Source organism: Centroberyx gerrardi, chromosome 4 (assembly GCF_048128805.1).
Source record: "Centroberyx gerrardi isolate f3 chromosome 4, fCenGer3.hap1.cur.20231027, whole genome shotgun sequence".
NCBI classification, from domain to species: domain Eukaryota; kingdom Metazoa; phylum Chordata; class Actinopteri; order Beryciformes; family Berycidae; genus Centroberyx; species Centroberyx gerrardi.
Window position 1 is genome coordinate 32704087 of NC_136000.1, and position 14099 is coordinate 32718185.

A 14099-nucleotide genomic window follows, 5' to 3' on the forward strand; every position below is an offset into this window, starting at 1 on the left:
GAGACGACTAGGGTCTTTGGCTGCTCTTGTGGCCGGAGGCTGTACTTACTCTGGTTTCTCTTCATAACGCATAAGTCTTTCGCCTTTTACTAAAGACTTCCGTGGAGAGTAACACCAAAGAGTTAAAGGTATTTTTGGCGGGCTTAGCACTTTGGCTGAGCCCTGTACCGTTGTGCAAGGAAATAGAAAACTAGGTCAACAAGTACACCAGAGACTCCGTGGGCGGAGGTGCTAAGCACCAGCAGTTGTTATGGCAAAATACTGTGACACCCCGACGAGGACGGACCGGACCGGAGGGGCGGCCTTGTGCTGCCAACGGCCAGGGGTTATCGCTTCTCGGCCTTTTGGCTAAGATCAAGTGTAGTATCTGTTCTTATCAGTTTAATATCTGATACGTCCTCTATAAGGGGACAACATATTAAACGGATTTTTAGAACCAGGAGTTGAAAAAGGGGCTTGCTCCGTTCGCTCCACGCATCGACCCGGTATTGCAGTGCTGCTGGGAACGGTGCACCCTTCTCTCACTCTGTGGAAAAGCAACGTTTGAAAACATGGAAAGCCAGTCTGCAAGTCATACCTAATTTGACCGAAAGACCAAGAACAAAGTGGACGGCGCTTTTGTGCGCCTCGAAATTGGTCAAAGCAGCCTGTGCTGCGTTTTCTCCCCGTTTGCCTTAGCTAATCTATTCTCACCGGTAGCTTATTCAGGGTGTGAAAGAGTGTGCTCCTGCTTAGTACAGTGGCCAATCTTCCTACTTGTTGCGCAGGGGACAAGGGTTCAATTGCCCCGACGGGTAGACATGCTGTACAAACAAGCGCGGCCTGTTCCCCTCAAGCTTTGCGCACTTTAACACAACAAGACCAGTGATTTTGAGCACGGGGGATTGACCAGTCATTGCAGTGGCTCTAGGAGCCTGCGCGCAATGGCTACGCATGAGTTTCCGGGTCATCGGATTGGATTAAGCTCCTGAGAAGGCGGGGTGGAGTGCCAGCAAAGGCGTGGCCTGTACTTTGCTATGCAGCTAGCCAAACGGGGAGCACCGTGAAGCTGTTGACCGAGACGACTAGGGTCTTTGGCTGCTCTTGTGGCCGGAGGCTGTACTTACTCTGGTTTCTCTTCATAACGCATAAGTCTTTCGCCTTTTACTAAAGACTTCCGTGGAGAGTAACACCAAAGAGTTAAAGGTATTTTTGGCGGGCTTAGCACTTTGGCTGAGCCCTGTACCGTTGTGCAAGGAAATAGAAAACTAGGTCAACAAGTACACCAGAGACTCCGTGGGCGGAGGTGCTAAGCACCAGCAGTTGTTATGGCAAAATACTGTGACACCCCGACGAGGACGGACCGGACCGGAGGGGCGGCCTTGTGCTGCCAACGGCCAGGGGTTATCGCTTCTCGGCCTTTTGGCTAAGATCAAGTGTAGTATCTGTTCTTATCAGTTTTATATCTGATACGTCCTCTATAAGGGGACAACATATTAAACGGATTTTTAGAACCAGGAGTTGAAAAAGGGGCTTGCTCCGTTCGCTCCACGCATCGACCCGGTATTGCAGTGCCGCTGGGAACGGTGCACCCTTCTCTCACTCTGTGGAAAAGCAACGTTTGAAAACATGGAAAGCCAGTCTGCAAGTCATACCTAATTTGACCGAAAGACCAAGAACAAAGTGGACGGCGCTTTTGTGCGCCTCGAAATTGGTCAAAGCAGCCTGTGCTGCGTTTTCTCCCCGTTTGCCTTAGCTAATCTATTCTCACCGGTAGCTTATTCAGGGTGTGAAAGAGTGTGCTCCTGCTTAGTACAGTGGCCAATCTTCCTACTTGTTGCGCAGGGGACAAGGGTTCAATTGCCCCGACGGGTAGACATGCTGTACAAACAAGCGCGGCCTGTTCCCCTCAAGCTTTGCGCACTTTAACACAACAAGACCAGTGATTTTGAGCACGGGGGATTGACCAGTCATTGCAGTGGCTCTAGGAGCCTGCGCGCAATGGCTACGCATGAGTTTCCGGGTCATCGGATTGGATTAAGCTCCTGAGAAGGCGGGGTGGAGTGCCAGCAAAGGCGTGGCCTGTACTTTGCTATGCAGCTAGCCAAACGGGGAGCACCGTGAAGCTGTTGACCGAGACGACTAGGGTCTTTGGCTGCTCTTGTGGCCGGAGGCTGTACTTACTCTGGTTTCTCTTCATAACGCATAAGTCTTTCGCCTTTTACTAAAGACTTCCGTGGAGAGTAACACCAAAGAGTTAAAGGTATTTTTGGCGGGCTTAGCACTTTGGCTGAGCCCTGTACCGTTGTGCAAGGAAATAGAAAACTAGGTCAACAAGTACACCAGAGACTCCGTGGGCGGAGGTGCTAAGCACCAGCAGTTGTTATGGCAAAATACTGTGACACCCCGACGAGGACGGACCGGACCGGAGGGGCGGCCTTGTGCTGCCAACGGCCAGGGGTTATCGCTTCTCGGCCTTTTGGCTAAGATCAAGTGTAGTATCTGTTCTTATCAGTTTAATATCTGATACGTCCTCTATAAGGGGACAACATATTAAACGGATTTTTAGAACCAGGAGTTGAAAAAGGGGCTTGCTCCGTTCGCTCCACGCATCGACCCGGTATTGCAGTGCCGCTGGGAACGGTGCACCCTTCTCTCACTCTGTGGAAAAGCAACGTTTGAAAACATGGAAAGCCAGTCTGCAAGTCATACCTAATTTGACCGAAAGACCAAGAACAAAGTGGACGGCGCTTTTGTGCGCCTCGAAATTGGTCAAAGCAGCCTGTGCTGCGTTTTCTCCCCGTTTGCCTTAGCTAATCTATTCTCACCGGTAGCTTATTCAGGGTGTGAAAGAGTGTGCTCCTGCTTAGTACAGTGGCCAATCTTCCTACTTGTTGCGCAGGGGACAAGGGTTCAATTGCCCCGACGGGTAGACATGCTGTACAAACAAGCGCGGCCTGTTCCCCTCAAGCTTTGCGCACTTTAACACAACAAGACCAGTGATTTTGAGCACGGGGGATTGACCAGTCATTGCAGTGGCTCTAGGAGCCTGCGCGCAATGGCTACGCATGAGTTTCCGGGTCATCGGATTGGATTAAGCTCCTGAGAAGGCGGGGTGGAGTGCCAGCAAAGGCGTGGCCTGTACTTTGCTATGCAGCTAGCCAAACGGGGAGCACCGTGAAGCTGTTGACCGAGACGACTAGGGTCTTTGGCTGCTCTTGTGGCCGGAGGCTGTACTTACTCTGGTTTCTCTTCATAACGCATAAGTCTTTCGCCTTTTACTAAAGACTTCCGTGGAGAGTAACACCAAAGAGTTAAAGGTATTTTTGGCGGGCTTAGCACTTTGGCTGAGCCCTGTACCGTTGTGCAAGGAAATAGAAAACTAGGTCAACAAGTACACCAGAGACTCCGTGGGCGGAGGTGCTAAGCACCAGCAGTTGTTATGGCAAAATACTGTGACACCCCGACGAGGACGGACCGGACCGGAGGGGCGGCCTTGTGCTGCCAACGGCCAGGGGTTATCGCTTCTCGGCCTTTTGGCTAAGATCAAGTGTAGTATCTGTTCTTATCAGTTTAATATCTGATACGTCCTCTATAAGGGGACAACATATTAAACGGATTTTTAGAACCAGGAGTTGAAAAAGGGGCTTGCTCCGTTCGCTCCACGCATCGACCCGGTATTGCAGTGCCGCTGGGAACGGTGCACCCTTCTCTCACTCTGTGGAAAAGCAACGTTTGAAAACATGGAAAGCCAGTCTGCAAGTCATACCTAATTTGACCGAAAGACCAAGAACAAAGTGGACGGCGCTTTTGTGCGCCTCGAAATTGGTCAAAGCAGCCTGTGCTGCGTTTTCTCCCCGTTTGCCTTAGCTAATCTATTCTCACCGGTAGCTTATTCAGGGTGTGAAAGAGTGTGCTCCTGCTTAGTACAGTGGCCAATCTTCCTACTTGTTGCGCAGGGGACAAGGGTTCAATTGCCCCGACGGGTAGACATGCTGTACAAACAAGCGCGGCCTGTTCCCCTCAAGCTTTGCGCACTTTAACACAACAAGACCAGTGATTTTGAGCACGGGGGATTGACCAGTCATTGCAGTGGCTCTAGGAGCCTGCGCGCAATGGCTACGCATGAGTTTCCGGGTCATCGGATTGGATTAAGCTCCTGAGAAGGCGGGGTGGAGTGCCAGCAAAGGCGTGGCCTGTACTTTGCTATGCAGCTAGCCAAACGGGGAGCACCGTGAAGCTGTTGACCGAGACGACTAGGGTCTTTGGCTGCTCTTGTGGCCGGAGGCTGTACTTACTCTGGTTTCTCTTCATAACGCATAAGTCTTTCGCCTTTTACTAAAGACTTCCGTGGAGAGTAACACCAAAGAGTTAAAGGTATTTTTGGCGGGCTTAGCACTTTGGCTGAGCCCTGTACCGTTGTGCAAGGAAATAGAAAACTAGGTCAACAAGTACACCAGAGACTCCGTGGGCGGAGGTGCTAAGCACCAGCAGTTGTTATGGCAAAATACTGTGACACCCCGACGAGGACGGACCGGACCGGAGGGGCGGCCTTGTGCTGCCAACGGCCAGGGGTTATCGCTTCTCGGCCTTTTGGCTAAGATCAAGTGTAGTATCTGTTCTTATCAGTTTAATATCTGATACGTCCTCTATAAGGGGACAACATATTAAACGGATTTTTAGAACCAGGAGTTGAAAAAGGGGCTTGCTCCGTTCGCTCCACGCATCGACCCGGTATTGCAGTGCCGCTGGGAACGGTGCACCCTTCTCTCACTCTGTGGAAAAGCAACGTTTGAAAACATGGAAAGCCAGTCTGCAAGTCATACCTAATTTGACCGAAAGACCAAGAACAAAGTGGACGGCGCTTTTGTGCGCCTCGAAATTGGTCAAAGCAGCCTGTGCTGCGTTTTCTCCCCGTTTGCCTTAGCTAATCTATTCTCACCGGTAGCTTATTCAGGGTGTGAAAGAGTGTGCTCCTGCTTAGTACAGTGGCCAATCTTCCTACTTGTTGCGCAGGGGACAAGGGTTCAATTGCCCCGACGGGTAGACATGCTGTACAAACAAGCGCGGCCTGTTCCCCTCAAGCTTTGCGCACTTTAACACAACAAGACCAGTGATTTTGAGCACGGGGGATTGACCAGTCATTGCAGTGGCTCTAGGAGCCTGCGCGCAATGGCTACGCATGAGTTTCCGGGTCATCGGATTGGATTAAGCTCCTGAGAAGGCGGGGTGGAGTGCCAGCAAAGGCGTGGCCTGTACTTTGCTATGCAGCTAGCCAAACGGGGAGCACCGTGAAGCTGTTGACCGAGACGACTAGGGTCTTTGGCTGCTCTTGTGGCCGGAGGCTGTACTTACTCTGGTTTCTCTTCATAACGCATAAGTCTTTCGCCTTTTACTAAAGACTTCCGTGGAGAGTAACACCAAAGAGTTAAAGGTATTTTTGGCGGGCTTAGCACTTTGGCTGAGCCCTGTACCGTTGTGCAAGGAAATAGAAAACTAGGTCAACAAGTACACCAGAGACTCCGTGGGCGGAGGTGCTAAGCACCAGCAGTTGTTATGGCAAAATACTGTGACACCCCGACGAGGACGGACCGGACCGGAGGGGCGGCCTTGTGCTGCCAACGGCCAGGGGTTATCGCTTCTCGGCCTTTTGGCTAAGATCAAGTGTAGTATCTGTTCTTATCAGTTTAATATCTGATACGTCCTCTATAAGGGGACAACATATTAAACGGATTTTTAGAACCAGGAGTTGAAAAAGGGGCTTGCTCCGTTCGCTCCACGCATCGACCCGGTATTGCAGTGCCGCTGGGAATGGTGCACCCTTCTCTCACTCTGTGGAAAAGCAACGTTTGAAAACATGGAAAGCCAGTCTGCAAGTCATACCTAATTTGACCGAAAGACCAAGAACAAAGTGGACGGCGCTTTTGTGCGCCTCGAAATTGGTCAAAGCAGCCTGTGCTGCGTTTTCTCCCCGTTTGCCTTAGCTAATCTATTCTCACCGGTAGCTTATTCAGGGTGTGAAAGAGTGTGCTCCTGCTTAGTACAGTGGCCAATCTTCCTACTTGTTGCGCAGGGGACAAGGGTTCAATTGCCCCGACGGGTAGACATGCTGTACAAACAAGCGCGGCCTGTTCACCTCAAGCTTTGCGCACTTTAACACAACAAGACCAGTGATTTTGAGCACGGGGGATTGACCAGTCATTGCAGTGGCTCTAGGAGCCTGCGCGCAATGGCTACGCATGAGTTTCCGGGTCATCGGATTGGATTAAGCTCCTGAGAAGGCGGGGTGGAGTGCCAGCAAAGGCGTGGCCTGTACTTTGCTATGCAGCTAGCCAAACGGGGAGCACCGTGAAGCTGTTGACCGAGACGACTAGGGTCTTTGGCTGCTCTTGTGGCCGGAGGCTGTACTTACTCTGGTTTCTCTTCATAACGCATAAGTCTTTCGCCTTTTACTAAAGACTTCCGTGGAGAGTAACACCAAAGAGTTAAAGGTATTTTTGGCGGGCTTAGCACTTTGGCTGAGCCCTGTACCGTTGTGCAAGGAAATAGAAAACTAGGTCAACAAGTACACCAGAGACTCCGTGGGCGGAGGTGCTAAGCACCAGCAGTTGTTATGGCAAAATACTGTGACACCCCGACGAGGACGGACCGGACCGGAGGGGCGGCCTTGTGCTGCCAACGGCCAGGGGTTATCGCTTCTCGGCCTTTTGGCTAAGACTGCGATCGCCTCCTGCTGGTGGTAAAAATTCTTGCCTGTTTGTGGCATTGATTGTTACCCACACTTGGGAGGATAATATATTTATTCCTAAAGTGAAAAATATTACAATTTTTTGTGGTTGTATTTCTTTCACCAACAGGAATTCATCGGCTCAGAGTCTTTGCTTGCCTGCCCTCTGTGAGACCTTCACCAAGACCAAACCACCCGAGAAAAGGTAAGTGTTTTGTATTTCATCTTTTAGGAGTGATTTCACTGTTTTATTCTCCTTTTTAGCCCTGTTTTTAGTTCTTTGGTTTTTGTACGTGGTGGTTTAGTTTTCTTAATTGTTCTTAACGTGTGGTGTCCCCACCATGTCGGCTGGCCATGCCGGCATGCGGAGGCACCACAGCGTGCGTTTTAAGTTTAAAGAAAAAGATGGCAGGCTCCTGGAGATGTCCAGAATGGACTTCTCCAGGAAGCTCATACAAAAGGCATTAGGTTTCACGGCAAAGGACTTGAATTGTATTTTGACCCTTCCCTTCAACAAAGGATTCGATGTAAGTTTCGGATCCGCGATTGTGCATAGAGAATTTTGGACACGCTTTGAAAAGGTAAAAACCCAGTTTTCTGCTTTCAATGTAGAGAAACTGACTGACAATGCCTCAAAAGTGGTTATTGTCAGAATGTTCAATGAGACAGTGAATGCAGATGACATTTGTTTGTGGCTGGGAAGATATTGCACTGTTAAGGGCCAGGCTACCAAAGTGAGAGATGAGGATGGCATTTGGACTTGCGCCTGGAGGGTCCCCATTCAACAATGGCAGGACCCCCAGGGCTACCAGGGCCTGAAACATCTGCCATCAATGATAGTTCTGGGAGACAACAGAGGCTACATTCACTACCAGGGACAACCCAAGCTCTGCCGCAAGTGTGGTGAGCATGGGCACCTGGTAGAAGCGTGCCAAAAAATTGTTTGTGGGAAGTGTAGAGAAATTGGGCATGCTTTTGAGCAGTGTCCAAATGGCAGAAAGTGTAATCTTTGTGGAGAGTCAAATCATATCTTCAGAGATTGCCCAAAATCCTTTGCCAACAAGCTAAAGGCTAACAAGAAGGCCGAGAATGAGGAACAAGATGGTGGACAAAGGGAGGCAGTTGGAGAGCAAATTGAAAAGGCTGGGCTAGAAAATTCAAATCTCCCGCCAAATCCTGTGGTTGGAGGAGAGGGATCAGGTGAGGCGGGAGAGGGGGAGGGGCCTGTTATTGCCCCACAAATGGAGAGTGCTGAGGGAGAGGAGGCAATGCAGGCAGAGAGCGGAACTGGAAATGATGGCCCCCTCCCCGATGCCCAGCAAATCAAGAGGCCTGCTTCAGAACTGTCCCCTGAGACTCCTGGAGCCTCAGGGAAGCGGGGGAGAGCTGTGTACCCCTCAGACAGCTCGTCTGTGGAGGAGTCCAGAGTCTTCCCCTCCAGTTCTCCAAACCAGGTCTCCTTTTTAAATGTAGCTCTGCAATCAACCCCCAAGGACTCAGTACTGAACGCGGCATTACCCCCAAGACCAGCTGCCAGAGTCCGGAAAGGGAATGGAGCTCAGACCCCTCCCCTTTCCCCCATAAAGGGAAAGGAAGAGCTGCATTCACAATTATTTGGTTAGCTGCATTTCTCCTTTAGGTTTTTAACCCTGTTATTTCAATTCTTTTAAACTGTCATGCCTGTTGTTTTAAACATAATACACATGACCCTCATCATTTCCACCCTCAATGTGAGAAGTGTGAGGTCAGGAGTTAGAGCCACAACAGTTTTATCCTTTCTGAGTGCTTTTAATGCAGATGTGTTTTTACTCCAGGAGTGTGCCATACCGTTTTTAAAACACTACAGGGAATGGGAGGAGAAGTGGCCACAAGAATCCATATGGAGCGGATCAAATGAAAACAGGAACGATGGAGTGGCCATTTTAATTAAAAACCCCTCTATTCTGGTGAAGGGCAGCACTGTGGTGAGAGACGGGCGGGCACTTTTAGCACATCTGACGTACATGGGAAAGGATTTTAACGTACTAAATATTTATGGTTTTAACGACAGAAACGACAGGTATGACCTTTTAGAAGACCTGCAGTCCCACTTGCTGGGTAGGGCACCGCTAGTGGTAGGAGGGGATTTTAACTGTGTTTTATCCAGCAAGGATAGGAAGGGGGCAGGGGAGGATTTTAAAATTGATAAAACATCGTGTTTATTGCAGGGTTTATGCAGGGATTTTAAACTCCAAGACTGTTTTAAAATCATGCATCCCGGAGAGGAAGGCTTCACCTGGTTCAGTGGTGACGGCAACAGAGCCTCTCGCATAGACTATATTTTTACAAGGGACTGCCCGCCAACCGATGCTAGATTGACCCCTGTTTTCTTCTCTGATCACATAATGCTCTCCTGCACCCTCTCACCTTTTTCGGGTTTGACAACAGGAAGTGGTCTGTGGAAGCTCAACTGCTCCCTGTTAGAGGATAGGGAGTTAGTTAGCCAGTTCAGGGAGCAGTATAAAGAGTGGCAGACCCTTCAAGACTTGTACGACACACGTGCACACTGGTGGGAAATGGTGAAGGGAAAGACCCAGACTTTTTTTAGAAAGGCAGGTAAAAAGAAAAAAGATAAGGAAAACAGACGCATGCTGGGACTGCAGAAGCGACTACAGCGCTATTTTAAACTACAGCAACAGGGCATGGATTTTAGCGAAGATATTAAACAAGTCAAAACAGAAATGTCGGTTTTAGCAGACATTAAAAGTAAGGGTGTCATTCTAAGAAGTAAAGAAAGGGAGATCGAGGAAGGGGAAAAGTGTACCAGATATTTTTTTAAGAAAATTGTCAACAAAGGGGGGGGTATTTTACAACTAAAAAAAGAAAGTGGGTACACAGCAAACACAACAGAAGAAATCAAAGACACTATAGAGAGCTTTTACGGGGATCTTTACAAAGAAAAAAACATTAAAACAGACACCATGACAGAGGTTTTAAAATTCATTGACAAAACAGTAAAGGACAGTGTGCTTTTAACCCAAGGTTTTACCCTTTTAGAGTTAGATAAATGTGTACAAAATTTTAAGAAAGGGAAGTCCCCAGGAGAAGACGGGCTTCCCTTGGACTTTTATCTGACTTTTTGGGACATTTTAGCACCGGACCTACTTTCTGTTTTTATGGATTTCGAAGGACTAGACAGACTACCTGACAGTTTTAGAGCAGGGATAGTGACTCTACTATACAAAAAAAATGACAGGACTGAACTGAAAAACTGGAGACCTATCACCCTCTTAAATCTTGACTGCAAACTTTTTAGTAAACTTTTATCTGCTCGTATGTCCCTGGTTTTAGAGGAGGTGATTCACCCGGATCAAGCCTGTGCCATCCCGGGGAGGAAGATCACCGACAGCCTCGTACTGATCCGAGACACCATCTGTTATGCGAGAGACAGAAACATCCGGCTAGTAGTCCTAAATTTAGATTTTGAGAAAGCCTTTGATCGGATCTCGCACCAGTACCTTTTCCAGGTACTGCAAAAAATGGGGTTTCCAGAAAGGTTTATAGCTTGGGTGGGATTGCTGTACCGGGACATTACCAGCAGATTTGTTGTTAATGGGCATCTAACAAAAGCAGTTAACATACACTGCGGTGTCCGTCAGGGTTGTCCGTTATCAGCCCTCCTCTACGTGACCTGTATAGAGCCGTTGGCACAGATCTTGAGAAGGGACCAAAGAATCAATGGGGTGGCAATCCCGGGGAGCGGGGGATTGACCACCAAATGTGCAATATATATGGACGATTTTAACATTTTATGTACTGACCTTTTATCTGTCAACAGGACACTGGACTTGACTGACTGGTTCGGACAGGCCTCTGGGTCAAAGCTTAACCGAGATAAGACTCAAGCCCAAACTTACGGACCGTGGACAGCGACCGAGACGACAGGACTCCCCTTGACTGTGACCCAGACTGACCAAAAAATACTGGGGGTTAAATTTGACAGGGAGGGGGGAGGAAAAGGAAACTGGCCAGACGTGGTAGGGAAAGTTAGACAGAGACTAGGGTACTGGGGACTTAGAAGACTGACAATGGAAGGAAAGGTTTTAATCATTAAAGCAGTGATTTTACCTTTGCTTTTATTAATCAGTTCTGTTTTTATCCCACCACGAAGAGTGCTTTTAGATCTGGAACGCGCCATCTTTTATTTCCTGTGGGGGTCCAAGTGGGAGAGGCTGAGGAGAGAGGTGATGAAAAAGCCGAAAGAGAAAGGAGGAAAGGGAGTCCCGGACCTACACCAGTTTTTAGGAAGCCGATACAGCACCCTGCACATCACCTACGCCACAGCCCCATCCAGAGATGACAAAACGACAGCAATGGCACGATTCTGGATGGGGTCCTACCTCAGACACCTAAAAGTTTTACCCGTTGATCTTAGAGTACCTGTGTCTTTTAATCTGCCACCGGCCTACGCTTTTATCCGGAAATTCTTAAAGCATTTTAAACTAGAGCAAGAGGAGCTGTCTATTTTAACCCACCATCGCTCTCTTCTCTCTGTTGTGCAGGAGCGGGAATCAATGTATCCAGTGCGCGGGCTCACAATAGGTGAGTCCTCAACAGTTTGGCGCAACGTAAACCATCCCGCCCTCCCGAACAGACTCCGGGACCTGTCGTGGATGGTGGCTCATGAGATCCTCCCAGTCAGGTCCGTAATGCACTCCCGGGGCATGTCAACGCTCTCAACTTGCCCCCGACCGGGGTGTGGCGCACCTGAGTCGGTGAGGCATCTGCTCTGGGAGTGCAGCGCTGCTGTAGACCAGTGGGCAATGGCCGGCTCCCTAAAATTCCCGTACTTACCAGCAGGGGAGGTCCTGACAGCACAGCTAGTGCTGTACGGGGTGGGCCAGGAACAAACATTACCAGCAGACTTTGCCAAACAGTGGCTCACCCTGGCCGCCATCAAAGACGCCATATGGACCTCCAGAAACCTGCTGGTAAGGAAGCACATGCAGATCCCCCCCGTGGCTGCGATCCAGATGGCCACAGCGGCGGTGCAAGCAGCCGTCGCTGCAGGCGGCAGGCCTAGGACGCAGCCACAAAGAAGAATCGCCTCTGTGCCCATTCGGACGTGGGAGCCGGAGCCACACAAATAAAGGGTCAAGGCAGCGGCGGCCTGGCTCTCCGGGTGTGGCAGGTGGGAAGGAGCAGAAGGGAGAGGGTCCCCTCTGAGCACCAGGAACAGGTTCCGAGAGACCCAAAGCTGTTCGGGAGAGCGGGATGAGCTGATCCTTGTTAGGGACTCATCCCGCCCCTGCACAACGAATGTACACTGATATACACAGAGACAATTATTTATTTATTCATTTATTTATTTATTTTCCACAACTTTTAATACAACGTTATCTTATCTGTAATCCACTTTAAAACAATTGCTTTTATTGTTTTAAACAAAGGAACGTGGTTTTACAGAGTATTCATATTTATTTGTTTGTTGTATTTTGAAAAGATGTGTGTTTGTGAAGGATTTTATGATTGTAAACAGTGTACGACTTTATGAAAAAAGTGTCAATAAATTTTTTCGAAAGAAAAAATCTGTTCTTATCAGTTTAATATCTGATACGTCCTCTATAAGGGGACAACATATTAAACGGATTTTTAGAACCAGGAGTTGAAAAAGGGGCTTGCTCCGTTCGCTCCACGCATCGACCCGGTATTGCAGTGCCGCTGGGAACGGTGCACCCTTCTCTCACTCTGTGGAAAAGCAACGTTTGAAAACATGGAAAGCCAGTCTGCAAGTCATACCTAATTTGACCGAAAGACCAAGAACAAAGTGGACGGCGCTTTTGTGCGCCTCGAAATTGGTCAAAGCAGCCTGTGCTGCGTTTTCTCCCCGTTTGCCTTAGCTAATCTATTCTCACCGGTAGCTTATTCAGGGTGTGAAAGAGTGTGCTCCTGCTTAGTACAGTGGCCAATCTTCCTACTTGTTGCGCAGGGGACAAGGGTTCAATTGCCCCGACGGGTAGACATGCTGTACAAACAAGCGCGGCCTGTTCCCCTCAAGCTTTGCGCACTTTAACACAACAAGACCAGTGATTTTGAGCACGGGGGATTGACCAGTCATTGCAGTGGCTCTAGGAGCCTGCGCGCAATGGCTACGCATGAGTTTCCGGGTCATCGGATTGGATTAAGCTCCTGAGAAGGCGGGGTGGAGTGCCAGCAAAGGCGTGGCCTGTACTTTGCTATGCAGCTAGCCAAACGGGGAGCACCGTGAAGCTGTTGACCGAGACGACTAGGGTCTTTGGCTGCTCTTGTGGCCGGAGGCTGTACTTACTCTGGTTTCTCTTCATAACGCATAAGTCTTTCGCCTTTTACTAAAGACTTCCGTGGAGAGTAACACCAAAGAGTTAAAGGTATTTTTGGCGGGCTTAGCACTTTGGCTGAGCCCTGTACCGTTGTGCAAGGAAATAGAAAACTAGGTCAACAAGTACACCAGAGACTCCGTGGGCGGAGGTGCTAAGCACCAGCAGTTGTTATGGCAAAATACTGTGACACCCCGACGAGGACGGACCGGACCGGAGGGGCGGCCTTGTGCTGCCAACGGCCAGGGGTTATCGCTTCTCGGCCTTTTGGCTAAGATCAAGTGTAGTATCTGTTCTTATCAGCTCAGAGTCTTTGCTTGCCTGCCCTCTGTGAGACCTTCACCAAGACCAAACCACCCGAGAAAAGGTAAGTGTTTTGTATTTCACCTTTTAGGAGTGATTTCACTGTTTTATTCTCCTTTTTAGCCCTGTTTTTAGTTCTTTGGTTTTTGTACGTGGTGGTTTAGTTTTCTTAATTGTTCTTAACGTGTGGTGTCCCCACCATGTCGGCTGGCCATGCCGGCATGCGGAGGCACCACAGCGTGCGTTTTAAGTTTAAAGAAAAAGATGGCAGGCTCCTGGAGATGTCCAGAATGGACTTCTCCAGGAAGCTCATACAAAAGGCATTAGGTTTCACGGCAAAGGACTTGAATTGTATTTTGACCCTTCCCTTCAACAAAGGATTCGATGTAAGTTTCGGATCCGCGATTGTGCATAGAGAATTTTGGACACGCTTTGAAAAGGTAAAAACCCAGTTTTCTGCTTTCAATGTAGAGAAACCGACTGACAATGCCTCAAAAGTGGTTATTGTCAGAATGTTCAATGAGACAGTGAATGCAGATGACATTTGTTTGTGGCTGGGAAGATATTGCACTGTTAAGGGCCAGGCTACCAAAGTGAGAGATGAGGATGGCATTTGGACTTGCGCCTGGAGGGTCCCCATTCAACAATGGCAGGACCCCCAGGGCTACCAGGGCCTGAAACATCTGCCATCAATGATAGTTCTGGGAGACAACAGAGGCTACATTCACTACCAGGGACAACCCAAGCTCTGCCGC

The 14099-nt window shown here is 49.1% G+C and overlaps 15 non-coding genes and 1 pseudogene across 15 annotated transcripts; all 16 read left to right on the forward strand.

Annotated features, from left to right (window-relative positions):
- The first annotated feature begins 45 nt into the window (after window positions 1-45).
- On the forward strand, window positions 46-161 carry LOC144538633 (U5 spliceosomal RNA). Its single transcript, XR_013504419.1, has one exon. It is a non-coding gene; the product is annotated as a U5 spliceosomal RNA (small nuclear RNA).
- A 167-nt stretch (window positions 162-328) lies between these two features.
- Window positions 329-519, forward strand: LOC144538806 (U2 spliceosomal RNA). Its single transcript, XR_013504590.1, has one exon. It is a non-coding gene; the product is annotated as a U2 spliceosomal RNA (small nuclear RNA).
- Window positions 520-1102: 583 nt separating this feature from the next.
- LOC144538634 (U5 spliceosomal RNA) lies at window positions 1103-1218 on the forward strand. The gene has a single exon (XR_013504420.1). It is a non-coding gene; the product is annotated as a U5 spliceosomal RNA (small nuclear RNA).
- Window positions 1219-1385: 167 nt separating this feature from the next.
- Window positions 1386-1576, forward strand: LOC144538824 (U2 spliceosomal RNA). The gene has a single exon (XR_013504608.1). It is a non-coding gene; the product is annotated as a U2 spliceosomal RNA (small nuclear RNA).
- A 583-nt stretch (window positions 1577-2159) lies between these two features.
- LOC144538635 (U5 spliceosomal RNA) lies at window positions 2160-2275 on the forward strand. The gene has a single exon (XR_013504421.1). It is a non-coding gene; the product is annotated as a U5 spliceosomal RNA (small nuclear RNA).
- Window positions 2276-2442: 167 nt separating this feature from the next.
- Window positions 2443-2633, forward strand: LOC144538797 (U2 spliceosomal RNA). The gene has a single exon (XR_013504581.1). It is a non-coding gene; the product is annotated as a U2 spliceosomal RNA (small nuclear RNA).
- Window positions 2634-3216: 583 nt separating this feature from the next.
- Window positions 3217-3332, forward strand: LOC144538636 (U5 spliceosomal RNA). Its single transcript, XR_013504422.1, has one exon. It is a non-coding gene; the product is annotated as a U5 spliceosomal RNA (small nuclear RNA).
- Window positions 3333-3499: 167 nt separating this feature from the next.
- Window positions 3500-3690, forward strand: LOC144538798 (U2 spliceosomal RNA). Its single transcript, XR_013504582.1, has one exon. It is a non-coding gene; the product is annotated as a U2 spliceosomal RNA (small nuclear RNA).
- A 583-nt stretch (window positions 3691-4273) lies between these two features.
- Window positions 4274-4389, forward strand: LOC144538637 (U5 spliceosomal RNA). The gene has a single exon (XR_013504423.1). It is a non-coding gene; the product is annotated as a U5 spliceosomal RNA (small nuclear RNA).
- Window positions 4390-4556: 167 nt separating this feature from the next.
- LOC144538799 (U2 spliceosomal RNA) lies at window positions 4557-4747 on the forward strand. The gene has a single exon (XR_013504583.1). It is a non-coding gene; the product is annotated as a U2 spliceosomal RNA (small nuclear RNA).
- Window positions 4748-5330: 583 nt separating this feature from the next.
- On the forward strand, window positions 5331-5446 carry LOC144538638 (U5 spliceosomal RNA). The gene has a single exon (XR_013504424.1). It is a non-coding gene; the product is annotated as a U5 spliceosomal RNA (small nuclear RNA).
- A 167-nt stretch (window positions 5447-5613) lies between these two features.
- LOC144538811 (U2 spliceosomal RNA) lies at window positions 5614-5804 on the forward strand. Its single transcript, XR_013504595.1, has one exon. It is a non-coding gene; the product is annotated as a U2 spliceosomal RNA (small nuclear RNA).
- A 583-nt stretch (window positions 5805-6387) lies between these two features.
- On the forward strand, window positions 6388-6503 carry LOC144538639 (U5 spliceosomal RNA). Its single transcript, XR_013504425.1, has one exon. It is a non-coding gene; the product is annotated as a U5 spliceosomal RNA (small nuclear RNA).
- Window positions 6504-12250: 5747 nt separating this feature from the next.
- Window positions 12251-12426, forward strand: LOC144538867 (U2 spliceosomal RNA; annotated as a pseudogene).
- A 583-nt stretch (window positions 12427-13009) lies between these two features.
- Window positions 13010-13125, forward strand: LOC144538640 (U5 spliceosomal RNA). The gene has a single exon (XR_013504426.1). It is a non-coding gene; the product is annotated as a U5 spliceosomal RNA (small nuclear RNA).
- Window positions 13126-13292: 167 nt separating this feature from the next.
- Window positions 13293-13484, forward strand: LOC144538887 (U2 spliceosomal RNA). The gene has a single exon (XR_013504636.1). It is a non-coding gene; the product is annotated as a U2 spliceosomal RNA (small nuclear RNA).
- Window positions 13485-14099: the final 615 nt, after the last annotated feature.